Below are 13,917 nucleotides of genomic sequence, written 5' to 3'. Positions count from 1 at the left end.
CGGTAACCATTATTTCAATGATTCCTCTGAGGATGCACATTAAATGAGCCAACGGTTAAAACTTTTGTCCATGGTTAGCCCATGAACCCATACAGCGTCCTCCTCGTCCCCCAGCCGGAAGCCAAGATGGAAGATGTTGCTTCGACAGACGGAATGGCAGATCAAATTTCCCCTCTGGTTATGGCGGCAACCAGACAGGAGTGAATGTTCAACACTCCAGCTGAAGAAAGGAAGCCTCATTCCTTTTGACAGGCGAGAGTTCATTTCCAGACCACCGGACACACTTTCTGTCATGGCTAATAGGAGAGCGTCTCCAGTCAACCAAAGATGGGTTCCTCAGAAGGCCCTCCAGGTGGTTTGTGAAGACTTTCCAATTAAGAAAACCCCCACAAGGCAGGGGGTTTTGGTTTTTGGTTTTTTTGAGGGGATGGAATGCACACCATCCAAAGCACCCTTTGGATGGAGAAGAAGATGCTTGCCATCTTCCAGTCTATGCACAGCAAATGGAGATTTTGGAATTCCATGAATGCTCTGGTCTGTAGTGGGTTCAGATTTCAGGTCAACAGTTCCATCAAAACAGGTTGGCTGCACACAACACAACAAGCGCCTGCTACTGATCACCGGGCAACAGAGATGTGGGCGGGGTTTGTCAGGCCCAGAATTCAGCTCCGTATACATTTAATACTCTCCTCAAAGAGGGAATAACAGCAAGCACCCAAATTCTTCTTTGGCTCGGATTAAAATCCAAGATGGAGAAGAATTCCTGCCCCCACAGCCCTCCAACCGGCATACTGCAGGAGGTCTCAAACTTGGGCCCAGTGTTCCCTCTAACAGGGATTCCCAAATGTTGTTGACTACGACTCCCATAATCCCCAAGCAAAAGCCACTGCAGCTGGGGATTCTGGGAGTTGTGGTCAACAACATCTGGGAATGTGTTGCATTTGGCATGTGTGTGTAGGGCCTGCATTGATTTATTGCCATTTATATACTGACTTTGGACATGCAGCAGTGTCAATGAATGTGTATAAGAGAGAGAGAGAGAGAGAGAGAGAGAGAGAACGAACTAAGGCTGAGATAATCGCGTGTGCCTCAAATGAGCCTGATTTGATTCCAGTATCATTAAAGTTAATCCATAATCATATAAACAGGCATAGAAGCATGTGTACGGATGAGTCACAAAGCACAAAAACCGCCAGCTAATCTCCTGCTCTTCGACAGATCCTTCATGTTCATTAATGCCTCAGAACCGTAATCTGCCTCGCGCAGGACCGGAGCTGCCAGGCAATTATTAGACTGCAGACGTTACTTACAGAGCATGCAAGGATCATTCACAGCAAGCAACCCAATTAGCACACACGTGGGAGCCTGGACCAGCAGCAAAGAATCTTTGTAAGCAAGGAATGGGAAGCCCAACTTTCTTCCAGATGTGGTCTGTTTCATCTTCTCATGACTTAACTTAAAAACAAACACAGCCCACCACGTTCAGTCCACATGGGCTCATCTGCACAGGAGAGAAAAAGCCCAAACCCCTCACTGAATTGGGCCTAACAGTTGTCCCCTCCTGATTTCCCTAGCCCTTGAATTCACTAAAGAGCAGGTAGGAGGGAAGAGAGTGTCCAGTTTCGTCTGTGCTGCTACAGGAAAGGGGTGGGGCACAACATTAGGAAGCAGCCCTGTACTGAGTCAGACCCTTGCTCCGCCTAGCTCAGTAGTGCCAACACTGACTGGCAGCAGCTCTCCATGGTTTCAGGCAAGAGTATCTCCCAGCCCTACCTGGAGATGCTGCCAGGGACTGAACCTGGGACCTTCTGCATGCAGATGCTCTCCCACTGAGCCATGGCCCATCATCAACAGCAGACAGCACTTGGACGTGGCCACCCATCTAAATGCAAACCAGGGTGGACCCTGCTTAGCAAAGGAGACAATTCACGTTTGCTTCCAGAAGACCAGCTCTCCACCCCCTAGATGCTTGAAGGGCCAGAAAACCCACTTTCTCAGGGATACAGCATATGCATTCAATGAGTTGCATTCCTCTTTGAATGCTTTGCATGTGCTCACGCATCTGACATGAATTTCAAAATATGGTCATTCAGACCTCTGTGAAGTTAAACAGATGACATGTACAGGGCAGTGTAAATGGGGCTCAAAGTGGGTGCCATTTATGGTGGTCTCCCGCCTGTGATGAATTCATGCTCTCAGCTGAGCATTACTGGCAGGAATTCTTGCCTTCTCTGAAGCAAATCCGAGAGTTCCAAGTTCAGCCACAGCTGAAGAGTTGGAGAAGTGACTTGGGACAGAGACACAAGGGAGCGAAAGAGGCCTGACTCTGACCCCCCACCTCATCGTGACATTAATCGAGTGCGTGATTAGGGCGAGGGTGGCTGTTTTTGGATCGAGGACGTCCCATAAACTTACTTGGGTCAATAGCTAGACTGCCGAGGAGAGCTGGTCTTGTGGTAGCAAGCATGGATTGTCCCCTTTGCTAAGCAGTGTTGGCCTTGATTTGCACTTGGATGGGAGATGCTCTGTGAGAGCTGCTGTGAGATATTCTCCCGGGGGGAAGGGGCTGTGAGTCGCAGTGGAAGAGCCCCTGCCTGCTTGCATGCGGAAGGCCCCGGGTTCACTCCCTGGCAGCATTCCCAGGTAGGGCTCCTGCCTGCAACCTTGAATTGCTGCTGCCAGTCAGTGTGGACAATACTGAGCTAGACGGACCAAGGGTCTGACTCGGTAGCTTCCTATGTTCCTAAGCCCTTTGCGGGCAGGGAGCTGCCCTCTCATTTGTGGACCTGGATGGTGCCAGCTAAATGAACAATGGATGACGAAGCAGCTAGGAAAACCCAGGAGGCCCTGCTTGCTCTCTCCCTCCTGGACTCCTTTCCAACCACAATTCCATCTCCTCCATCCCTTCCGCCATCTGCACCTTGGAATCTCCTACCGCAGGGCGCATGCCCAGAAACATTACAATACATGTCAGTCAAAACACCCAAGGGATTAATTCAGGCTGCAGAGGCAATTGCCAGCGGCTGGCCCTTACCTTCTTCTAAAAATAAAACAATTAAGGCTGCTTTTCCCTTTCTCGGTTCAGATCTGACAGGTGTACTTCTTGCCAAAAGAAACAGATGGAAGCCCCTTCCTCAAAAGATCCACCGGTGACTTCACTGGACTCCCACTGGCGAGGGGAATCTCCAGTGCTGCCAAACCCTCGTTTGCACGGCTAGCCTCCTGCCTTCCCAGTCGACTCAAATGGGGCCTAATCACGCTAATGAAAGCTCGCCCCCTAACAGAATGAATTAACTTGTTAGGAGTCAGAGAGGAGAGGCAAGGGCAGACGTCCAAGAATGTGCATAAGGTCTGGCAGAGCCTGGAAATGGTGATTTACAGCAGAGGGCCACAGGAGTCGGGAACAGATGATGCCTCTGCATTCCGTAAGTGAGATCAGCAGTGGGTCCCGCTTACGCATCTTGGCTGCCACTCATGCACTCAGAACCCCGCACCAATACAGAGGGCAGCCAGGTTGCCAGAGCCCACAGATGACTGCGCGACAGTGTCCTTCATTGTAAAGCGCCCCCTGGGGCGGGCAGGGGTGCTCATCAAGCCCAAGGGCAGCTCCCTGACCAGTTTTTTACTGGGCCTGTTTGACGCTTCAGCCAAAGCTGATTGCTCTGTCTGGGCAGCCCCTCTGGCATCCTGTGGAGGTGATCAATCTCACTCGGCAGTGCTGCTCTTTGCCCAGAGCTAACAGGTGGGTCTCCTTTCAGGAAAACGGGGCCCTCTTGCGCCCTGCGCCGTCTTGGAACGCATGCCCAGAGTGGCAGGAAGTGTAGCCCTTCCCAGCACTTTCCTCCGAAAGAGAAGAAACTCGGCCTTTCTTCAAGGGCCCTCCCAGCACAGAGGAAAGCACAGCACTGTGCAGAGGTCAGCAGAGGAGGCTCAGTTGGCCACTCATGAGGTAGCCGGGGGGCTTTGCAAGGGAATGGGTGTAGAAGGAGATCTGTGGGGAGGACCATCGCGCACCCTTGCTGGGTGGGTTCTGCTGTCTGCGATTCGACAGGCGCAGGCTGAGCAGCGGCAGGATCTGCTGGGATGATGGGCAGCAGAAGAGGGCGCTTGTGATGTCGGAGATAAGACTGGTGGGGAAAGGCAGCCGAGAGAGAAAACAGTAGTCCATGAGGCAGCTGGAGTGGCTGGTACCATCTGGAGGGAGAAATGCTCATTGTGGTTTCTGACAAGGTCTGGTCTGCCCCTAAGAGATGGAAAAGACCTCCAGCTTTCCGTGGGTTCTCATGCTTTTCTTGCCCTGGCCATCAGGCTTGCAGTGACCACATTTGCCATGGCATGTTAAAAGCTTTGAAAAGCTTTAAAAACACATAAACCAGCCACCAAATGTTAGCAATGCTGTCAGAGGCACAGAAATGAAAATGGGCAGGCATGTCCTCCAGAGAGGACTCCATGGAGAGAGGACAAGTCTTTGTTCACGGTTACCTTCACTCTGACCCTAACCCTTTCCTCGGTGCAAAAAGGACGGCAGTTTTACCTTAATGGTTGTGGGTGGGGGTGGGGATGATAACACACAGAAAGTGGCAATTGCATTAATGCTATCACCTAGTTTCTTCCTCTAGGGGGATAAATGTTGCCAAACGTCACTATGAGCAATTGTCCCAGAGATGTACTGATGGACAAAATTTGTGCATCTGGCTCCCGAACCACAGGACATATCGCTGAGAAACTGGGAACAGTTTCCCTGTGGGAGGCACATGATACAGCTGCTGGGATTTTCCAAGTTCTGAGTGGAAAGAGGGGGGAAACCTACTGGGGGAGCAGCGGTGTTTAACTCTGGCACACTCATGTGATCTGATGAGCACTTACTCACAAAATCTGCTTGTGAAGGAGTTTCTACACTCCAAGAAATGCACAGACCTCTGCTGGTGAGAAGGGAGGGCTAGACTCAATTGTCCCATTTTGACCAAGCTGTCCACAATGACATTGTTCCATAATGGTATCAGCCTTCGGGAAACCACAGCATTCCTGGCTTGCCAACAGAAACTCAACACATGGAGTACCTAATGATGCTAGCGTCTACTTTATACTCCATTTTCCTATGAGTCATTTTCCATCTTTCCTGTCTGTCTTTAAAGGGGGGAAAAACTGTTTGTTTATCTATTGAGAAGCCTCTCAATGGCTTTATTGACTGCAGGCGGTGAGGAACAGGAGGACTGGAGGATATCTGGTCCTTTCCCAAAACCAGTCAGAATCACCATCTCAAGCAAAGTCCTCTGCTCTGGTTGAAAAAGGAAATACCAGATTGGCTCTTATGCAAGGAAGGAAGGGAGGGAGGGAGGGAGGGAGGGAGGGAGGAAGGAAGGGAGGGAGGGAGGAAGGAAGACCACCATCCATCAACCTACCAACCAACCAATGGTCTATAGAAGATAAGGTAATGCTTGTTATTTTGAACACGACATATGGGTCTAATTTTGTTTGCTTCCAAGAATGGCTCTCCATCCATGCCAGGAAGTTTGGATATTGGAGCCTACATTTTATAAACTGATGGTACCTGCCCCAAATCTCAGGGATAAATATACAAGGCAAAGTGTAATGCAAACCAAAAGCCGGGAGTCTGCAGCTCGGAACACAGAATTATTTCAGCTCACTGAGAATATCATAAATCACGCAAATTACGCAATGTTGTTTAATTGGGGGCCAATTTGCAGAACTCTCTGGAAACGCAATGGCTGCTTAAAATCGGGGTTTGTGTTGGCTCTCTCGTTGAGGAAAGCCACTGGCAAGCAGGTGACATCATGCACAGGACTGCACAGGAACTTCAGAAGCTGCCTGATCAACAGTCAGACTCTCAGTCCATCTAGCTCGGGATTGTCTACCCAGACTGGCAGCGGCTCTTGAAGGTTTCAGGCCGGAGTCTCTCCCAGCCCTACCTGGAGATGCTGCCTGGGATTGAACCTGGGAGCTTCTGCATGCCAAGCAGACACTCTGCCACTGAGCTATGGCCCCAAATTACCTTACAGCAGACGGTGCCTGCATGTAGCTACCCACCCCAACACAAACCAAGGCAAGCCCTGCTCAGCAAAGGGGACAAATCACTCTTGCTACTGCAAGACCAGCTTTCTGCAGGTTAGGATGTCACCATTAACTGACACTTGTGATGGTTTTGTGGCCTCATCCTGTGCACAGAATGGACGGACGGACAGATGAATAAGTCCATTGGTTAGTCATCTGAACATACTAGATCCTGTGTCTGTGAGGAGGAGGAGGAGTTCAATTCGAAAACCTATTTCAAGGCAATCTCAGGCTGTGAGAACCACATCAGCAATAGGGCTCCCTCACCTCCTTCCTCTTCTTCCTAACATTTCCTTTCAGGACGCAGAGCCCAGAATGGGTGGAGATGGTTACCTGCACTCACAACAGTTTCCTCCCCGTTGCTTGGAGACATTTTTTAACTGACTGAGCTCTATGACAAGACAACCACACCGGTTCCAGCAAACCAGACAGAGGAAAACTGCCTGATGGAGAAGGAAACGCAAGCAGGGGGGAAGGGTGGTCAGGGGGGAGGCTTCTCCGGACGCTGGAGTTCAAAGCCTTGCCCTACAAGCTGTTCGGGCCACCAGGACTCATGTCCCAGGAGTGTAATTGTGCTACACGGTGGTGGTAGCACAGTGAGGAACTTTGATGGAGGGGCTGCCTTTATTCTGTGCATACACAAGCACCAGGTAACTGGCACAGCATCCTGAGAAGTTTCTAGCCACCATTTATGAGTGCTGGGCGGGGGTGGAATACTTGGGGGCCACATCAGATTAAACTTCAGAGGCTGGGATAGAGGGAAGCTGAACAGGTCCTTCAAATGACAGGAGGGTGGGACCTCAGCACCTTGCACAGATCCTTGCCTCCACGCCATGGCTGCTGTCCAATAGCTCCTGAGCCCAGCTATTGCTAATCTTCGGTAAGGCATCAGGTGCAGGGTCAGGGTCTTGATCTGGGGACCTAGCAAGTACAACCCAGCACTGCGATGTGATGCGATACTCTGCTTCCCGTGCAAACAGAGCTGAGAAAGAATTGCAGTGGAGGGAAGCCACCTAGGCTGCAAAAAATCCCCAGCTGACTTCACAGTCCAAGGCCTATAAAGGCTTGGTGTAAGCGCTGACCTGCCAGTCTGAAGAACTTGTTGCCAGGACAAGCAGCCCTTGATTCGCCTTGCTTGGAAATTGACCCATCCCTCTTGCCCTCTGATCCTCAGACCCCACTTCTACTTGCCTCAACCTTCCCTGTCGGTACGATGCTCTTGACCTGGCCCTGAACAACCAGACCCAGGCCCTCGCTCACACATGTGGCACACCTCTGAACCTTTTCCTCTTCCCCTTCCCCCCAAACTTGCCCAGAAATTCCCAAATGCTGTCAAGCAAAACATGGATGGTAGCATCCACAATGCAAATCTCTTTGGAGCCCCATCCAAAGCTGCCCAAAACCCCTGCACAGATCTACCTGCGACCAGTTTGCCGGTTGGCAGCAGGCAGAGATGCCACAGGGCCAGATGGTCCATAGCTGTGTAGGATACCATGACAGCCAGTTGCCCAGAGGGTGGCCAAGAACATGCAGAGGGGGCTCCGGTCCAGAGCCGTGACTTCTGCCCTCCACAGTAAGCAAAACCTCATTTCCTGTCTTTTCCAGATTCTCAGCAGCCTCTTTCTCTTCCTGAGTGATCTCTGTTTCTGATCTTGCAAACACTGCAAAAGCATGAAGACGGCAAAAACAAAAGGAAACTACCTGGCACCATGAATGCGCATTTCCCTCTCCAGCATACTTTGTTCTCTGTTGGTGGTAATTTCCCTTAAATCAGAAAACCTGTGTCTGTCTGGAAGGAAAGGTGAGTTGTCTCCTCTTGGAAATGAAAGGCAATCACACTTTCCCCATTCAACTTCAGGTGCCTCCCACCTGCAGCTTCTACCAGTACTTATATTAAAAAGAATTCATATGCATATGTATTTTAAAATATGTTTAAGTGAAGATGCCCATTTAGTCAATTCCACATCATTTCAAAAGTGGAATGGATGGAGCATCTGCAAAGTGTATATAGGAGTCAGAATTGATTGATTGGTTGGTTGGTTGGTTGAGTGCCATCAAGTCAGTGTCAGCTCTTAATGACCACATAGAGATATTTTCTCCAGGATGGCCTGTCTTCAATTTGGCCTTGAAGGTCTCTCAGTGGTTCATTCATTGCTGTCGTGATTGAGTCCATCCACCTTGCTGCTGGTCGTTGTCCTCTTTCCTTCAACCTCCCCCAGCATTATGGACTTCTCAAGGGAGCTGGGTCTTCTTTGCATAATGTGTCCAAAGTATGATAGTTTGAGCCTGGTTGTTTGTGCCTCGAGTGAAAAGTCTGGATTGATTTGTTCTATGATCCACTGGTTTGTTTTCCTGGCTGTCCATGGTATCCTCAAAAGTCTTCTCCAACACCAGCGTTCAAAAGTGTCCATACCCTTTTTATCTTGCTTCTTCAAAGTCCAGCTTTTGCATCCATAGTCAGGATTGCACCAGTAAAATCCTGACGGTGCCATCTGCCTAGTGAGTACAAGGGTAGCTCCCTGATTGGATGCAGCTCTAGGGGGTGCTCGCAAATGCATGGGCGGCCCCTTAGCATGTGTGGGTTGATCTGTCAAACCAAAGAGGACTTTCTCCAACAAACAAGGGTTTTCTTTCTGGCACATCACTGGTTCTGCACCCTTCTCCAAAGCCCTGATGCTAATGCAATGTGAAAATGATTAGTCTATCAAAAGAACGAGCTAAATTCTCTGGGACAATCTGGAGCAAGCCAGTGTAACCATGATCCTTACAGTTTGTCGTCCAATGGAAAATTGCTACATAAAAAGTTAACACGGAGCCAGCACCGTAATGCTAAAATCATGTTCCTTGTCCCCTCCAATTCCTGCTTCATCCTCGATTCAGGGCACAGTCACAGGACTCAAACACTTGGTGACAAGGTGGCTTCGGCAACAGCCTGACTCCCAAGCCGTCAAAACAACAATAGGGCCGGTTTCAAAAACAAGCATTGCCATAGATGTGCATTGCCATTTCGGCGGAATTTCCATGGGTTTTTCTTTCCATATGAGTTCCCTGATCAGGAGCCATGGAAACATGGAGATCGGAAACAGTTTGGAAGACTTGTAGGTGATTACATCCGGTCTTGTCTCTCATGTCGCATGAAGCTGTCCAGAACCAGCTGCAGCACAATTACATACGAAGCGGCTGTATACTGAGTCAGACCCTTGACTGGGATTGCCCAAGATCATCAACAATGTCAGGCAGTAGGTCTCAGATTGACGTAGGGCTGCAACTCTGGCTGAAGCTGTTCCCAAGACTCACCCCACCCCCTGCCAATATTTTTTACTACATAAGCCCTGCTGGATCAGACCCAAGGCCTATCTAGCCCAGCATCCTGTTTCCCACAGTGGCCCACCAGATACCTCTGAGAAGGAACATAGGAACACAGGAAGCTGCTGTATACTGAGTCAGACCATTGATCTATCTAGCTCAGTATTGTCTTCACAGACTGGCAGCGGCTTCTCCAAGGTTGCAGGCAAGAATCTATCTCAGCCCTATCTCGGAGATGCTGCCAGGGAGGGAACTGGGAACCTGTAGATGCTCTTCCCAGAGCGGCTCCATCCCCTGAGGGGAATATCTTCCAGTGCTCACACTTCTAGTCTCCCTTTCATATGCAACCAGGGTGGAACCTGCTTAGCTAGGGGGACAAGTCATGCTTGCTGCCCCAAGACCAGCTCTCCTCCTCCAGGCAGGAGATGAAGGCACCCTCTCTCCTGCTGGAGCTGCCCTGCCATCCAAATTTCCTGGGTTGCTTTCAAGAGTCACCTAGAGATGGAAGCTGAATCCTGGAGATTCCCGGCCAACCCAGGACACGGGCTGGCAGCCCTGGGCTAAGGCATTTGCCTGTGGGCTCCCCAGAAGCATCTGGTGGGCCACTGTGAGAAACAGGAGGCTGGACTCAAGAGGCCTTGGGCCTGATCCAGCAGGGCCATCCTTATGTCCATCACTTGCTACCTGATTCCCTTCTTACTGAACGTGCCGATGATGGGACCCTTCTCCATGCAAAGCAGGTGCTCTTCCACTGAGTTATGGCTCATCCCCAGCTCAGGAACACAGAATGAACTTCGCCTGGTGGCTTACTGTGGTGAATGAAGGTCCCTGGGGGAAGATCCCAAGGAGATGAGGTGGCCACCACAAAGCAGGCCCCTTCTGAAGGCAGGGGAATGCAGGACACTCGCCTCCCAAAGCCCTGGTCCCCAGCTGCCACTGCACTTTGGGGAACTCCTCAACACCTTTCTCCATTTCCCCCTCCCAGGCCCAGGACCTCCCTGGTTATTTTCCTGGAGCCCAATCCTAAAAGGCATCTTTATTCTCTCCTCTCCTCCACCCCAGGCCTCCTCTGCCTGCGAGGGAGGGAAACATCTAGCTGGTAACAGAGACGAAGCTGTGATGAATCGGTCTACAAGTGATTATGGAGCTATAAACCGTGATAATCCCCATTAAGGAGCGGAGCAGAAGGGAAGAGCCAGCCCGCCAGCCCCGGATGAAATGGACGGCTTTTGCAGAGCGTGTGGCTGCTCTCGTTCTGGAGAATAGCACAGCCAAACGTCTTCATTGCCGTCTATTTGCTAATAATCTCATTATTTACTGGGCCCATGTGCTCCTGATTACCCTCCATTCTCCAATATGAAGGGGACATCTGAGGCGAGTTAGGATGTTTGTATAGGGTCCATCTTCAATCTCGTGGAATTTCAGCGCTGGCAGTCAGCCGCCTCGCACACCATCCTTCAAGGCTTTGCAGCACCAATCCTTAAAGCGGCGAGAAATGTCTACCTCTTCCCTGGAATCGTTTGATAAAGAGAGTGGAGGGAATTGGCACTTGTGAGGATGTCTGTGTTCTGCTCCACTGGGGGGCTTCATGAGCTCCGTGCAGAGGGTGGTCCTTTCAGGAGCCCAGCAGAGATGGCTGCTTTCGGCGGCAAAGTACTGGGGTGCCCAGCAGGGCGGCAAGATGCCCCTGCCCACAGAGCAGCTCTCTGAGGCCGACCTGGCCCTTGCAGACTTAGCAAGGAGCCCCTCCCCTCACAAAGCTCACAAGGAGGCGGCGGCTGAAACCCTCCCCTCCTCCCCACCCCTGGCACCACTTTCAAACCTTGAAGACTTCTGTTCTGAAAAGGGGCTGGCCCCCAGCAGCAGAGGTGCACCTAGGTAATTTTGGAGCCTGGACCTAAAGACCTTTGGAGCCCCACCACCACCACCACCACCACCATTTAAGCATCATCCCCCTACACACACGCCATGACACACGCAGTATTTTTAACAGATGGGTTCCTGAGGGCAAAACCAGCCACTGAACTCACAAGCATGTAAGAATATAAAACAGGTATCTTTATGCATTGGCAGAAACATTGCAACAAGCAACTTAATATTTCAACACATCTTCCCACCCCACGCATTTCATTCCCCAGTCCCTGCTCTGTCCCGAAAGCACCTGGCGCAGCTCACAATCACATGCGGCCGGAACTCACAATCACAACACGGCACGGTGAACACACCACCTAGGATAGACTAAAGAGGATTTGGGGGCGCCCAGGGCCAATATATCACACGACCAACAGAGAATTTTGTTTTGCTTCTACTTCCACTTTTAAGCATAAAGTCCCATTTTATCAGTCAGGGACCATTGAGGCCCAGAGATAAAAAGTCTGCCTGTGAATCAGGCAAATAAGCGTGCTTAGGAAGAAAGTCATTTTGCAGTGCCTGTTCTTAAACCCCTGGAATCAGAAACCCTGAATGGTCTACTGCAATCCAGCCACAGATCTACCAAGGGATTTCAAACTACCAGCTGCCTATCTCCAGTTTAATAGACAGACAGAGGACTGCGATTGTTATTTCATTGGTGGGTAAACTGCTGGTATTTCCTCCTCACGCCAATTTATGTAAACACACACCAACATTTTCTGAAATAGAAATGCAACATGTGATCATCAGGTATTGTGCCTACCTTAAAAGAAGTCCAGACACAGCAAGGAAGATTTCGCTCCAGGATCTGCATGTGTGCTGGAATACCTGTAGAAAAGGATAAAGAAAAACATAAATAAACAAAGAATGTTAAAAGATGGGAAATTTAGACCACATTGGACATAAAAGTGAGCTTTAAGGCTGCAGGCAGACAATAATTTTTGCAAAGAACTGGCAGCAGTGTGAAAGAAGTACTGTTGTTTGCAGTGTGAACAGTCACCCAGTTTTTGCCTCTGTCCAAACAGGTCTTGCAGGTTTTCCTTTGGCTTCAAAAACCTCCAACATCTGTTTAGGCAGATGTGAAAATAGGCCAAAACAATTGTGTGTCTACACCATTTTCCCTCAAACCACCTTCAGCTCTCATAAATATTGCCTCTCTCCACCTTCAGTGGTGCTGATGCTCCCTGTGAGGTCACTCTGTATTTCTCAATCCTATACTGTACTATATTCTTCTGGATACTATTTCCAGAAGAATCAAAGTGAAAAGAAGACTGTGTTAGGCTGCAAAGCTCATTTAGATTTCAAGTTTCAACATATCTTTTTTTCCACTGGGATTCTTCCAAGGTTATGGTTGGCCCTGCCGGTTCACCAGGGTCCCAGCTGCTGTCCTGATATGTCCCACTTGCACATCTTCTACCCTCCTATCAACTAACACTTTGCAGATTTTGCTACCATGAGAAGCCAAAAAAGCCAAAGAAAAAGAGGCCTTCATTCCCGGTTCTGCCTCATGCATTATCCACAAAGTGCACCAATCAGATCTGGTATCCAGATGGAGTCCCTGTTGCTGGTGCAGGATGGAATCTAGAAGGGATACACCACAGCAGGAACAGCTGGAGTGGCCAGGCCCAATTGGCAGTGTGAGAAGCATCTCCTGCTGCCTTGTAAAACTTCAGCGATGAAAGTTACTGACAAAGGCTGAAGGTTCTCATGAGCCAGGAACTAGAGTTATAAACATCAGTTCCAGGTTTTGCAGCTGGGGCATGTTGTGACACAATGTTGAAGGGGTGGAGACCCAGATGCCATTAAAGAGAAGATCCAGGTTTGCTTTGTGCATCCAGTCTGTCCTGAGAGTTGCAGTCTGTCCTGAGAAAATGCATCTAGGTTAAGTCCATCTTAGGTTAAGCTCTGTCTGGAAGCAACCTGGGAGTCCATCAATTGACTCAACAAAGAAAGAAAGAAAGAAAGAGAAGGAAGGAAGGAAGGAAGGAAGGAAATGCATCTAGGTTAAGTTTCCTGTTGAATATCCTGCTCGTCGTTCTAGCATCGAGAGAACATTCTCTGGTTTTCCTCCCGAGCAGCTGCTTTTGGTCTGAGAGCAAACAAATTGGGGACCAGCTTGCCCCCCCAGCCGCTCCCCACATCTGCAGCAAGGTGTTAAATGGACTCTGGAGGGCCGCCCGAGGAGCAGAAGCCGGGCTTCAGAAGGGCTTGGAGAGGGCGGGGCCACAAAGCTGATAAGTCACTCATCACCTAACATCTGGAAAAGCGGCACGTTTGCCAGAGGAAGGAGAGAAGCCATGGCCATCCCACGCAGAGGAATCCTCCCTCCTCCAGGCAAGGAGCCACCTTGGAAACAGCCCCTCTTATCCCAAACGCTCGTTAATCCATGGGCGAAGCAGCAGCCCTTCTCTAGAATAGGTGTCTCCATTTGGATGGTGTCCAAAGCATGCAAGATGTGGTCCTTTTTGTTTGTTTGCTTCGTTTCTCCAACAAGGTTCTAGGCAGGGGCAAGCCTGAGCAGAAGACAGGTTCGTTCATCCACCCCCACCTCAAGTTATCGTGCTTTGCACAAGCCCAAGTTCCCCCGAGCTGGAGGGCCTGGGTGGAAGGGGGAAGCGGCTGCCGAAC

General features: G+C 50.0%; 1 long non-coding RNA gene across 1 annotated transcript in view; it reads right to left on the bottom strand.

Moving 5' to 3' along the window:
• LOC128334582 (uncharacterized) overlaps positions 1-12,119 on the bottom strand; it is a 51,480-nt gene extending 39,361 nt beyond the window's left edge. Inside the window, exon 1 of the long non-coding RNA XR_008311330.1 lies at positions 12,053-12,119. This is a non-coding gene — a long non-coding RNA (uncharacterized LOC128334582). The remainder of the gene's footprint in view (positions 1-12,052) is intronic.
• Between the last annotated feature and the right edge of the window lie 1,798 nt (positions 12,120-13,917).

This window comes from Hemicordylus capensis, chromosome 9, assembly GCF_027244095.1.
Source record: "Hemicordylus capensis ecotype Gifberg chromosome 9, rHemCap1.1.pri, whole genome shotgun sequence".
In the NCBI taxonomy this organism is placed as follows: Eukaryota; Metazoa; Chordata; class Lepidosauria; order Squamata; family Cordylidae; genus Hemicordylus; species Hemicordylus capensis.
The sequence above is the reverse complement of the archived record's forward strand: the minus strand, read 5'-3'. Positions and strand labels throughout refer to the sequence as shown.